This window comes from Anabrus simplex, chromosome 5, assembly GCF_040414725.1.
Source record: "Anabrus simplex isolate iqAnaSimp1 chromosome 5, ASM4041472v1, whole genome shotgun sequence".
Lineage (NCBI taxonomy): Eukaryota > Metazoa > Arthropoda > Insecta > Orthoptera > Tettigoniidae > Anabrus > Anabrus simplex.
In genome coordinates, this window is record NC_090269.1 from 315,604,600 (window position 1) to 315,616,482 (window position 11,883).

Consider the following 11,883-nt stretch of genomic DNA (forward strand, 5'->3'; position numbering starts at 1 on the left):
GACTTCTTGACGGGGATTTGAACCCACGTCCTTCCGGGCGAACCAAGTACGCCTTTACCGCCTCGGCCAGGCAGCCCCTACATGTGTAATGTAGAAATTAAAAATGTTCAGTAACATGTCCTGTGCTAGTCATGTAACATTGACACGCCGCCTCACACAAGTGATATCAAAATGGTGTCCGGCTAGTAACACCATGGGAAGGCGTATCACAACGAGGAAGCAACAAAATCAAAATGCTACCAAAACACAGGAAAAAAATTATAATAAATGTGGAAGAGTGAATATTTAAAACAAGGAACCCATTTCCCAAGGAACTAAAAGGGGTGGGATCAACAAGGGAACCAGAACAAGCATCTACAAGACAAAATGTGTACACTCTTTTCTAAAAAAACTACTATAATTAATTCAATAAACTATACAAAACTTTACACCTTTAGCAGGAAAAAAAATTGTGACATAAAATCAATTTTATTTAGTAATAAGAAAATGAAATTAGAAATTTAAAGAAATAAAACAATTAAATCATCCTTTGGTTAAAAATAGAGCCTTTAAATTAAAATAATAATTTTATGAATTCGAAGGTGAGGTTTTTAACAATTAAAGATAATATATCTTAATTAAAATAAATAAATAAATAAATAAATAAATAAATAAATAAATAAATAAATAATTTAGATAAATAGTACAAAATTTAGGAATATATATATATATAAAAACGAAATACTAACCCTAGCGACCTAACTAAGAAAGGATCTCCTTGAATAAACCTAAAATGTACCATATAACATGCTATCTACACTTAAAATAAATAAATTGTCTAAGGACCATTCTTAATGGAAGGTTCACTTCACCGAACGCGTAGCAGAAGAAGATAAATACAAAACGCGCAGCACGAAAAGAATCACCAAGACATATCTGACGAAAAATATCAGTCACATAGCATACCGCAGAAATAGAACCATATAGCATTGTAAAATTAAACACCACCAAAATGAAACCACCAACAGAAGGCAACGAGAAGTCATCGTTCATATGCCGTACACTTCAAGAGAGAACCGGACAGGTAAAACCAAAATGTTAGTAATCACATACTCAAATACACACTCGTAAGAAAGCAACAACAATTGAGATCCGTACACAACTGCATCCAGAGGCAGACTCCACACGCGATAAGATAATAATAATAATACAACAGTTACGTAATGACCAGGAAAAGATAAGGGTAGATAATCAACAATGGCAGACCAGACACGGTTCGAGGAGATAAGGCTTCACAATAATGCAAGAATGATGACCCAAACGTTATTAAAGCCCTCCATTAACAATGTCTTTACATTCTACAGAAACACTACACGTAAAATGAATAATACCGAACTTTACTGCCACCAAATAGCCCAAAATATAACTATCTACTTAAATTACTTTTAATGATAATGATTATTATTATTATTATTATTATTATTATTATTATTATTATTATTATTATTTTGGAAAATTAGTGTCAACAGAGATTGCTCGGTGCACAATTCAAAATGTACGGATACAGAGGAGAAACAAACCAGAATTAAAATAATGAAAATAAATAGAACAAGATGTCACAATAATATTTACGTCAAACACAGGCAGATTTTACAAGCCCGCCTGGTGGCCATGATCGTTAAGGCGCTGAAGTCTAAAAACGGTCTAACACCGAGGGTAGCTGGTTCGAGTCCCGTTGGTCGAAACAATTTTCACCATCAGAATGTTGGCCGGCAGGGTAGGGGAGGTGGTGGTATACAATTTCTAATCACTAGATTGCGTGCCAAAAGCCTGGATTAAATTCCAAACCTCTCCGCAGTGCTCATATGGAGTGAGGGCATATGACGCTGTTGATGGTGATTCGTCCGTCGGATGGGGACGTTAAGCCTTGAGCAGACCCCTTAGTGCTATTCGACAGGAGTAGGCTATGTGCCGGCACCGGGTTTCACCCTCTCCCTACTATCATATATCACGTCATTCATTTCATCTCTCATTAACTCCTCTGATGAGGTTGACGTCAGGAAGGGCATCCGGTCATAAAAAACCGCCACGACAAATTCATCTCACCTCATACCCGACCCCGTAAGGAAACGGGACAAGGGTTGGACAAACACAGGCAGATTTTACAAGCACGGGCAGCAATAAATCAAATGAAAACACCAGCATGATGGGCACGTCACGAGAAGCACACACACAAATTTACCAGAAATAAAATTAATATTAAAAATAAAATGGAAAAGACCAAAACACACCTAGAGTTCATCGGACATCACAATGGACATCACAATGGACATACGACGGCACCAAAATCCAGTCCCATGACGAAAATGAACGAACATAATTACGCCTCGCATAAAAACAAGTACACCAAAACCGAGGTACACACAAAATTTGGAAACAACAAATCAACGAGTAAATGAGATGCTGTACTTACATAAATGAAGAACACAAAATTACCAAATAATCCATAATGAACAGTGCACTAAGCAACCAGCCGTCACACAACAAAATTAATTCTACATTAAACACTACGTCCTTTTCATCAAAATAAAATATAACTACATATTTATATTCACAACTAATCCCTGAAAGGGATGCACCACACCACTTTATCCGATTCCTTTAGCCATGAAATTCATCTTGCAATATATAGTAGGCATTACAAAGCGTCTTACTCCAGTAAGTTCAAAAAGCAGACAAGCAGACAGTCGTTTGCCGAGCGCTCAGCGCAACAGCCGACAGTTCAGAGAGTCAGGTGCTATTTGTCTAATAGCGTTCAAACTCACCACAAGTTCCACTGCGCGCGCATAGATGGCGTTAACGTACACATTTCAGGCAGTTGAATATACTGTTACCAACATAGAAGTATAAAGTGTGCCGTGCATATGGTCCAACAACATATACGAAAGGTCCAAATATATTATATAGATATACGAAGATGTACACCGTCAGGTTTCAAGTTTGTTTATGAATTATAACGCCTCAGCATTACGCAATTGACTTTCAACTACATGTAGCGAACCAGCATTTTCCCCCTGTGCTAGATCCTTGGTCAGCGATTGATTTTGTAGTACCCCGACCGGTGATATATTCAGGAACATCTCCTCTCCATACTCGAGATCAACTCAACACCTGTATTTTTTTCGGCTGGGGTGCCCTCAACTCTAAAATCGCAACTCAGTCGGCCCACACAAGCAGAAATAGGCAGACTCCTAGTTGGTTGTCGCCTCCCCATAAAAACATGTATTATCTCTCCCTCATCACAGGTGTAGAAACCAGCCTATCAGAACATGTCATCAGGACCCAGCTACGAAAAGCCGGCCTCCGAGTCTACGATGTCCGCAGACTCCTGGACAGCGCAACTTCTCAACCGTCTACGCAAGTCTTGGTCTACCTTAGAAACGACGTTGACGCATCAGTTCTGGAAGTCGACGGAGCAAAAATAAACAACAGGATATACACAGTGGTACCAACCCCAGACTATATAATGCAGCAACTGGATGAAAACCCCAACACTCTTCCCACTGTCATGGAAAATCAACCCGCAACCCAGGAACCCCCACCACCTCCCTCCGCCATTTCGTCCATATCAATAACCACTACCACTACTACCATCACTACCTCGGCCATCACTCCTACCCACACCTCTATCATTACTACCACCACTTCTATGCACCCCTCTCCCATAATGTCAATACCCATCACCCCCCTCAGTCCCTCACAACCTAGCACCCAGCAATCCCCTGTCAACAGAGTAGACGCAACCATCACAGCTCAGCCAGCCACTCAAGAAGAAGCAACGCCCAACCGAGTAGAACCAACCAGCACAGCTCAGCCAGCCATTCAAGAAGAAGCAACTGCCACACCACCAGCACCCCAGCAGCCACCAGCACCGAGTTGTGTCATACGGGGCATTGACCCTACAATAACCACAAGTGACATCCTCGAACAACTCAAAACAGCAGGCATCCCAGCCCTCAGAGCATTCAGAATATTCAACAGGAACGGCCCGACATACATGGTCCGCATCCATCTCCCTGCTGAAGAAGATGTACACCACCTCGTCACCACCGGCGTCCGAATCCACTCTCAGTACCACCGAGTAGAGCAATCCCGCTCCCCACCCCCACCCACCCGTATACCTTCTAACAACTCCCACCGCCGCCCACGCCCACCGCCACCCCCAACCCCTCCACCAGTCATCCATCCACCCATTCCTCAAACCAACTACTTTATACCACCCCTCCCAATACTAGACCTCCTCCGACTATTAGCCACCTCCATCACAACCATCACAACAACCCTCCACTTCCTAACATCCCAAACCTACCTCAACACCACGTCCAACCCGCAACTATACCACCACTTTATGTAAAACCTCATTGTAATCTCTATATATGTATTTGTAATCTCATTTGTATTGTAAACCTAACATGTATTGTAACTAAATGTATCTTTAGTAAAATTCAATAAAAAGCACAAGAGCAGGTACTGCACCCTTAGCCAGGAGGCCAAACACCCCCACCTCACAAAAACCTAACACAGCCCCTCTCTAACTTCAAACCACTCCAAATCCCCGAACCCCCCCAAATCTCCTGGCCAGAGAGAAGGCGTTACCTTCTAGGTGGCCCGCCCCTCCCCTTCGGGGAGGGGAATGAAAACATCCCCCTTGGTCCTTGGTATTCAGGAAGACCTCTCCAAGTTGAGAATCGATCTACGTCACTTTTAATACGGCTAGGGAACACTCCAGCTTTAACTCAGTGCCCTAGCCGTGACAACAAAGCAAAACTGGGCCTGACACCAAATCGGAAGTCGGCCTCCCCCACAATGCCCAACATAATCCTCAATGACGTAGATCTCACCGCCACAGACGAGATTATCCTCCGTCTGCTCCGCAGATACGGAATAGCAGCCACCAACGCCACCAGACTACTGGAGAACGGCCTACCAACAGACAAATTCTTAATTGAACTAGCCACGCCACAAGAAGTCCACCAGGCATTGATTACTTGGAATATACATCTCCGGGAAATATTTCACCACAGATCCGTGCCCAGCACACCTGGAAAAAGAGTTCGAACGGAAACCGGGAACCCAGCCACCTCGCCAGCCACCACCAAGAACACCGCCGTACATCCCACCTCCCCATCCTTCAACCCATCCGCTTACCACCCCAGTCACTACCATTACAACCACAATGGCTACCACTCCCGCCCGCAGCTCTCCCAATACCCCTATAACCATCACCACTATGGCCCACTCCACTCCCATCATGATGTCCCCAACCACCCTCCCCTGCCCAACCCGGCCAACGACTAATGAAGAAATTTACAACAAGACCATGGAAACAAGCAGACCAAATACACCAGCTCCCGAGTCCGAGACCAACGAAGCAACGCCACCGCCACCAGCACCAGACCCCACCACCAACAATAACAACCCCAGCTGCGTCATCAGAGGCGTGAACCCATCCATCCCAACAGAACTGGTAATCCAAGAACTACGGCGAACGGGCCTTCAGCTGAACAAAGCCACCAGGATCCACAGCACAGGCGGGCCAACCTTCATGATACGCCTCCAACCCCAGCTTCCCGAAGAAACCCAACGTCTCATCCAACACGGGGTACAACTCTTCGGGAAGCACCACCGGGTGGAACCTTCACGATCTCCCCCTCAACAACCCACCCGCTCCCAACCTAACCCAACCCTAAACCATACCTTCCCCACCCACCCACCTAACTCACATCAAAACTCCCAGCTCCTTCTACTCCTTCTCACCGCCTTAGCCAACATCACCACCTTCTCTCAACAAATCGCCCCACCATTCCTCCCCAACAACCGCACCACCATTAGAAGATAAGCCTACAAATGTAAACAATTAATGATTGTAAACCAATGTAAAAACCATGTAATGTATGTAACACTAAGAAATCAATAAAAAGCAAAAGGACGGACACTGCACCTTAGCCAAGAGGCCAAACACACCTACTCCACTAAATCCAAAGCTTCTCCCCTTTAACATCAAACCTCTCCAAATCCCCAAACCCCGCCAAATCTCCTGGCCAGAGAGAAGACGTAAAGTTCTAGGTGGCCCGCCCCTTCCCTCCGGAATGAAAACATCTCCCTAGGTCCTAGGTCGTTTCGTTGGTCGCCTCTCCGTACTCGAGAAACGATCTACGCCGCTTTTACTACGGCTAGGGAACGCCACATCTCTATCTTCGTACCCTAGCCGTGCCAATAAAACACAATCAGGGCCAGACACCAAATAGGAAGTCGGCCTCCCCCACCATGCCTAACTGTGTACTACCAGGCGTAGATCTCTCCTTCACCGATGCAGCCCTACTGAAGTACCTCAAGAACGAAGGAATACCTGTCACAAACCTAAGCCGGATTCAAATAGACTTTAGACCCACCGACCGAGTCCTCATACAACTGGCCACAGAAGAAGCAGTACAAAAGGCCATAAGATGGGGCATCTACATAAATGGAGTACCACGCTTCGCCGAACCATGTCCGCCCCATATGGTAAAAGACTTGGGACCGGACCCGAGAGCCAACCCACCCCGACAATTTCAGCAATCGGCAACAAGGCCACCTCCGCCATACACCCCACCACTCCACCCGATAACTTACCCACTCACCACTACCATTACCACCATCACTACCACCATGGTCACTACTCCCACCCACACCTCCCGCAATACCCCCATAACCACCTCAGTAATGACCCACTCCACTCCTATAATGATGTCTCCCCCACCCCCTACCCAGCCTGGCCCATTCAGGCCACTAATAGAAGAAGAAGACACCACCAACATGACAATAGAAACCACAAGACAGACGCCATCACCACCGCTAGCTCCCGAGTCCAACGGAAAAAACCCGCCACCGCCCGAGTCCAACGGTAACAATTCGCCACCGCCACCACCAGCGCCCCAGCCCAACACCAGCTGCGTCGTCAGAGGAAATCCAACCATACCATCTGAAATCATCACTCAAGAGATACGACGCTCAGGACTTAAACCTAAAAAAAACTCTCAGGATCCACAACACAGCCGGGCCCACCTACATGGTGCGGCTCCTTCTCCAGCAACCCGAAGACGCGGAAAGGCTCATACAACACGGGATCCAGCTCTTCGGGAAGCAACATCGAGTAGAAACATCTCGCTCCCCTCCCAAAACTCACAACCGTCCAAACCCACCTCACAACCAGCCCCGTCCGCAACACCATCTCCCGAATCCACAGCGCAATACCAATCTCCTCCACCTTCTACTCACATCCCTAGCCAACATCACATCATTCTACCACCAAATTCTTCCCCTCCTACTCTCTAGTTCTAGATAAGGAACTATATTTAATTAGCAATATTTGTAACATGTATAAGAACAATATGTAACCAATGTATGTAAAATCAATAAAAAGCACGAGAACAGATGCTGCACCCCTTAGTCAAGAGGCTAATCCCCCAATCTCCAATTAAACACAACACCTTTCCCCCCTCATCCAACTCCTTAAAACCTCAAACCCCGCCAAATCTCCTGGCCAGAGAGAAGGCGTTACCTTCTAGGTGGCCCGCCCCTTCCCTTCGGGAAGGGGAATGAAAACTTCCCCTGGTCCTTGGTCGTTTCGTTACCGTTATGTCCATTCCAGTAGAGTACAGTAGTAGAGATCAACAGAACACGAACGAGCAACTCCTTTCTTTATAATTCCATTGTGTGTGACTGGTAATAGGTATTGTTTCAAGCCTCTTCATAACAGTGCAAATAACATTAAGTAGAGCGGCTGTTACATCCTAGTACGGCAATCATATCGCGAGTAAGAGGACCGTGAGGTTCGCGCTGGACTCTCGGGATGTGCAACTGCTGCGCGTCTCATTTATCTGAAGCGTCGAATTCACGTTGTAATATCTCGGGATGTAATTGACCTATTGCGATGAAACAAATGCCATTACTTATGTGATTTTTCATGTTAACGATCGTGTACGAAATAATAGAGGGTGTTCATTTAAAAACCTATGTTGATGTTCAAAATACTATTTTCCTACGTTTTTGACTGGCTCATAGCATTTACTTTAATTAGCCCCTTCCTTGCTTTCATGCCCGTGAAAGTCATTTTTCAATATCTCTTGTTGTTCCAGATATATCTGCGGTGAAAGGTTTAAGTGAGCCACCCTGTATGTTAAAATGTCCGTATTTTTCTAGTTTCGTCTGATCCCCTAGAATACGTTACCTCTCATCCAGGGTTTCTTGAACAACATTTTCAGTTTCATTGGATGAGCTTTCACGTAAACTGCAACTAAATTCGTAGCCCGGGTTTTGAGGTCCCTTGCCAATTTCTTCCTCATTCTGTCTTGGCGATTTATATATTTTTGAACATGCGATGGAAAAAGACCGCCTTCTTTTTCAGCGCTGTTTACTGACTGACTGTCCCAACTATATACTGAAATACCACAACAGAAATGACGCAACAAATAACTGTCACGGGACGCTGTCATTTTGGTCAGCCCGTGGAGTATTAATTGTCCCAGGTGGTGGTGATTATTGTTTTAAGAGGAAGTACAACTAATCAACCATCCTCTACATAACACTAATCAGAGGGAAAAAGTGGAAGGGATCCGACACAAACCAAAAAAAGTGAAGGTATTGGACAAAGAAAGACAAGGGCCACGAAGGGCGTGGAAATAAGACTCTCCAGGCCTCGAGTGGTCTAATACCGTCGGGGTCGGAAAAGAGCAAGAGTTGACTAAGGGAGGTCCTAAAGGATAGATGAAAGTGAGGAGGCAGGCACAAGTAAGTGTAAGCAACGCCAGGACTCTGCTCAGGGCTCCGTGGTCGCCAACCCACGCTCCTAAGTTCCATAGCCCCTTGGGCTCATTTTAGTCGCCCGTTACGACAGGCAGGGTATACCGTAGGTGTTATTCTACTACCCCCACCCAATGGCGGGGAGGTTATATTTGCCCCAGCTACACATCCAAATCCAGGAAAATCAAGAACTTAACAATGAAATGTCAAGGGAGGCTCTCATTTTCGCCAACCCACAGAATATCCGTCAGAGGCAAATGTCACAATTGCTTAAAATAAAATAACCAATCATATGAGATTTAGGGCCCAGAAATATAACTTGGGTCAATGACTGGCCCCTCGTTTGTTGAGCGACTGTTTTAGCGGTTCAAAATTTATGCACCCGTTATTTTCCTCAGTTCACTTCCGTTCAGCCATCAATGACACTACCGTGTCAGGTTTTATTTCCGTCAGTTGGTTTACGTCCAACAAGCACTTACCCATTTTAGCACCGGTACAGAAGTCTACGAACACAGTAACCACAAAACACACGTTATGTTATGATTGGCACTTCCCACGGTAGCGGCACGGCCCAAAAGGATTTATGACCTAGCATTGTTGATTACGTTACTTTATATTTGTTGACAACAGTGATGAGACTCATGCATCTGCGATAATGAACATGTTTCCAACTGTGTTCCTGTAGAAACGGGCTGTCGCATTATTCCGTAGTAAAGTGTGTGCAAGTCTTCAAAACATTCTTCTACTTTTTTCTGTTTTTTTTTTCAATTTATTGTTCGGTTAAAAATACATTTTCTTTCTAGACCAAACAATGTTCTGGGAATATTTGGAGAAAATTATTTGACTATTTTACGACCGGGCGCCCTTCCTGACGCCAGCCATATATGTAGGAATGAATTCCTTATTGCTTATTTATGTAGTGGCTGGTCGTGTGATGTATGCAGATGAAGAGACGTGTACTAAGACAGACACAAACACCCAACCCCCGAACTAGAGGAATTAACATCGCACAGTTAATATCATCGACCACCGAGCTTGATAGCTGCAGTCGCTTAAGTGCGGCCAGTATCCAGTATTCGGGAGATAGTAGGTTCGAACCCCACTGTCGGCAGCCCTGAAAATGGTTTTCCGTGGATTCCCATTTTCACACCAGGCAAATGCTGGGGCTGTACCTTAATTAAGGCCACGGCCGCTTCCTTCCCACTCCTAGCCCTTTCCTGTCCCATCGTCGCCGTAAGACCTATCTGTGTCGGTGCGATGTAAAACAACTAGCAAAAAAAATATCATCGACCCGGTCAGGAATCGAACTTAGGGCCCTGTGAACCGAGGATTAGTACGCTGACCTTTAACGAAGGATACAGACGCATGACTTTGGATTATTGCGAATTATAATTATATTTATATTTCACCGATAGCTCAAAAAAAAAAAAAAACCTATGCTTTTCACATTACCCTCCAAAACCCACAGATCTGATCAAATTACCGGGAAAATGAGTAAATACCCGCCAGCTGGTAACCGTGATTTTTCTAGACACACAGGCACTTCACATGATCCAAACCCAAGTCTGTACGTGCGTGGTATCTGCTAACCCGGTGTCTTTTAAGACAAAAACGTGTGTACATTTGCGTGCAAAAAATCTGCCCCATTCTCGTAGCTCGCAATGGTTGTTTTTTCTTCCGTAATATTTCCACATTTACCTAACATCTGACTCTTTCCATCCCTCACTGCTCCCTCTATTACTGGCTGGTTTGAAGTAAATCGAGAGAAACAGGAATAAACCAATGAACAATGGTGCACCTTGGAGTGAAAGGAAGATAGGGCTAGAAATTGCCTCCTTAAAGTAAATTATTGCTATGATTGACGCGTTGGGTGGGGGAGGTAGGAGGTTACATAGGAGCTTCTCTTCTTTAAGGATGAGGTAAGACACTTATCAATCATGTTGCCAGAAGCGCACAAGAGAGGGGAAGGTTGTTGACGCTAGAGAGGATGGATCTGTTAGTTCATTTTCATTACCAACCTAAATTGCCGTTTCTATATTGGCCGTTTCCTGCACGCAAATGTACATACGAAGCTATATCAAATAGAAGCCATCATCATGCAGGGTGTGAAGGCCCTTGAAGGAGTGGAAAGTAAAGGCACTAAAGTAAAGTGTACTAAGTGGCATAGTTCGATCCCCACCATCGCTTTCCCGTTTCCACACAAGGCAAATGCCGGGGTTGTATCTTAATGAAGGTCATGGCCACTTCCTTCCAAGTCCTAGTCCTTTCATATCGCATCCACACCGAAAAGTTTGTTGAGTGGAATTAAATTGCTACAAAAAACAACAACAAAACATAAATGGTAGAGAGTGAATAAGTCTAAGCCCGACCACCTTTATCACCAGGAATTAACCTGGTACTTAGTTTTCGTGTAAGTTGAATGAGCCTCAAGGCTATGTGCCTCCCGAAATATAGAAATACATCTCTTACTTTTTTTCTATATCCTTACGGGGAATCGAACCCATCTCCCTTCGGGTGAACCGAGCTCACCTTTACCTCCTCGTCTAGCCAGCACCTTTACGAAGGTATATAAAAATTCAAATACCTATTTTCTCACGGAATTTGACTAAGCGCAGTTATTCTTACAATTTGTTTTACGTCGCACCAACGAAGACAGGTCTTATGGCGACGATGGGATAGGAAAGGACTAGGAGTGGGAAGGAACCGGTGTAGCCTTAATTGGTATTTGCCTGATATGAAAATGGGGAGCCACGGAAAACCGTCATCATTGCTGCCGACAGTGGGGTTGAAACCTATTATCTCCCTAAACGCACGCCCAACTTGTTCGGTTAAAAATACATTTTCTTTCTAGACCAAACAATGTTCTGGGTATGTTTGGAGAAAACTATTTGATAGCTCAATTTTAGTCGTGGTGAGTAGCTCGCACGATAGAAATATTGCCCTTTTGAGCCCGCATTGGTTGGTTCGATTCCTGTTCAATCAGCTAGTATTTGAAATAGCCGGCCTTGTTGCAGTAGATACACTGGCACCTAAAAGAACTCTTGCCGAAAAAAATTCAACTCG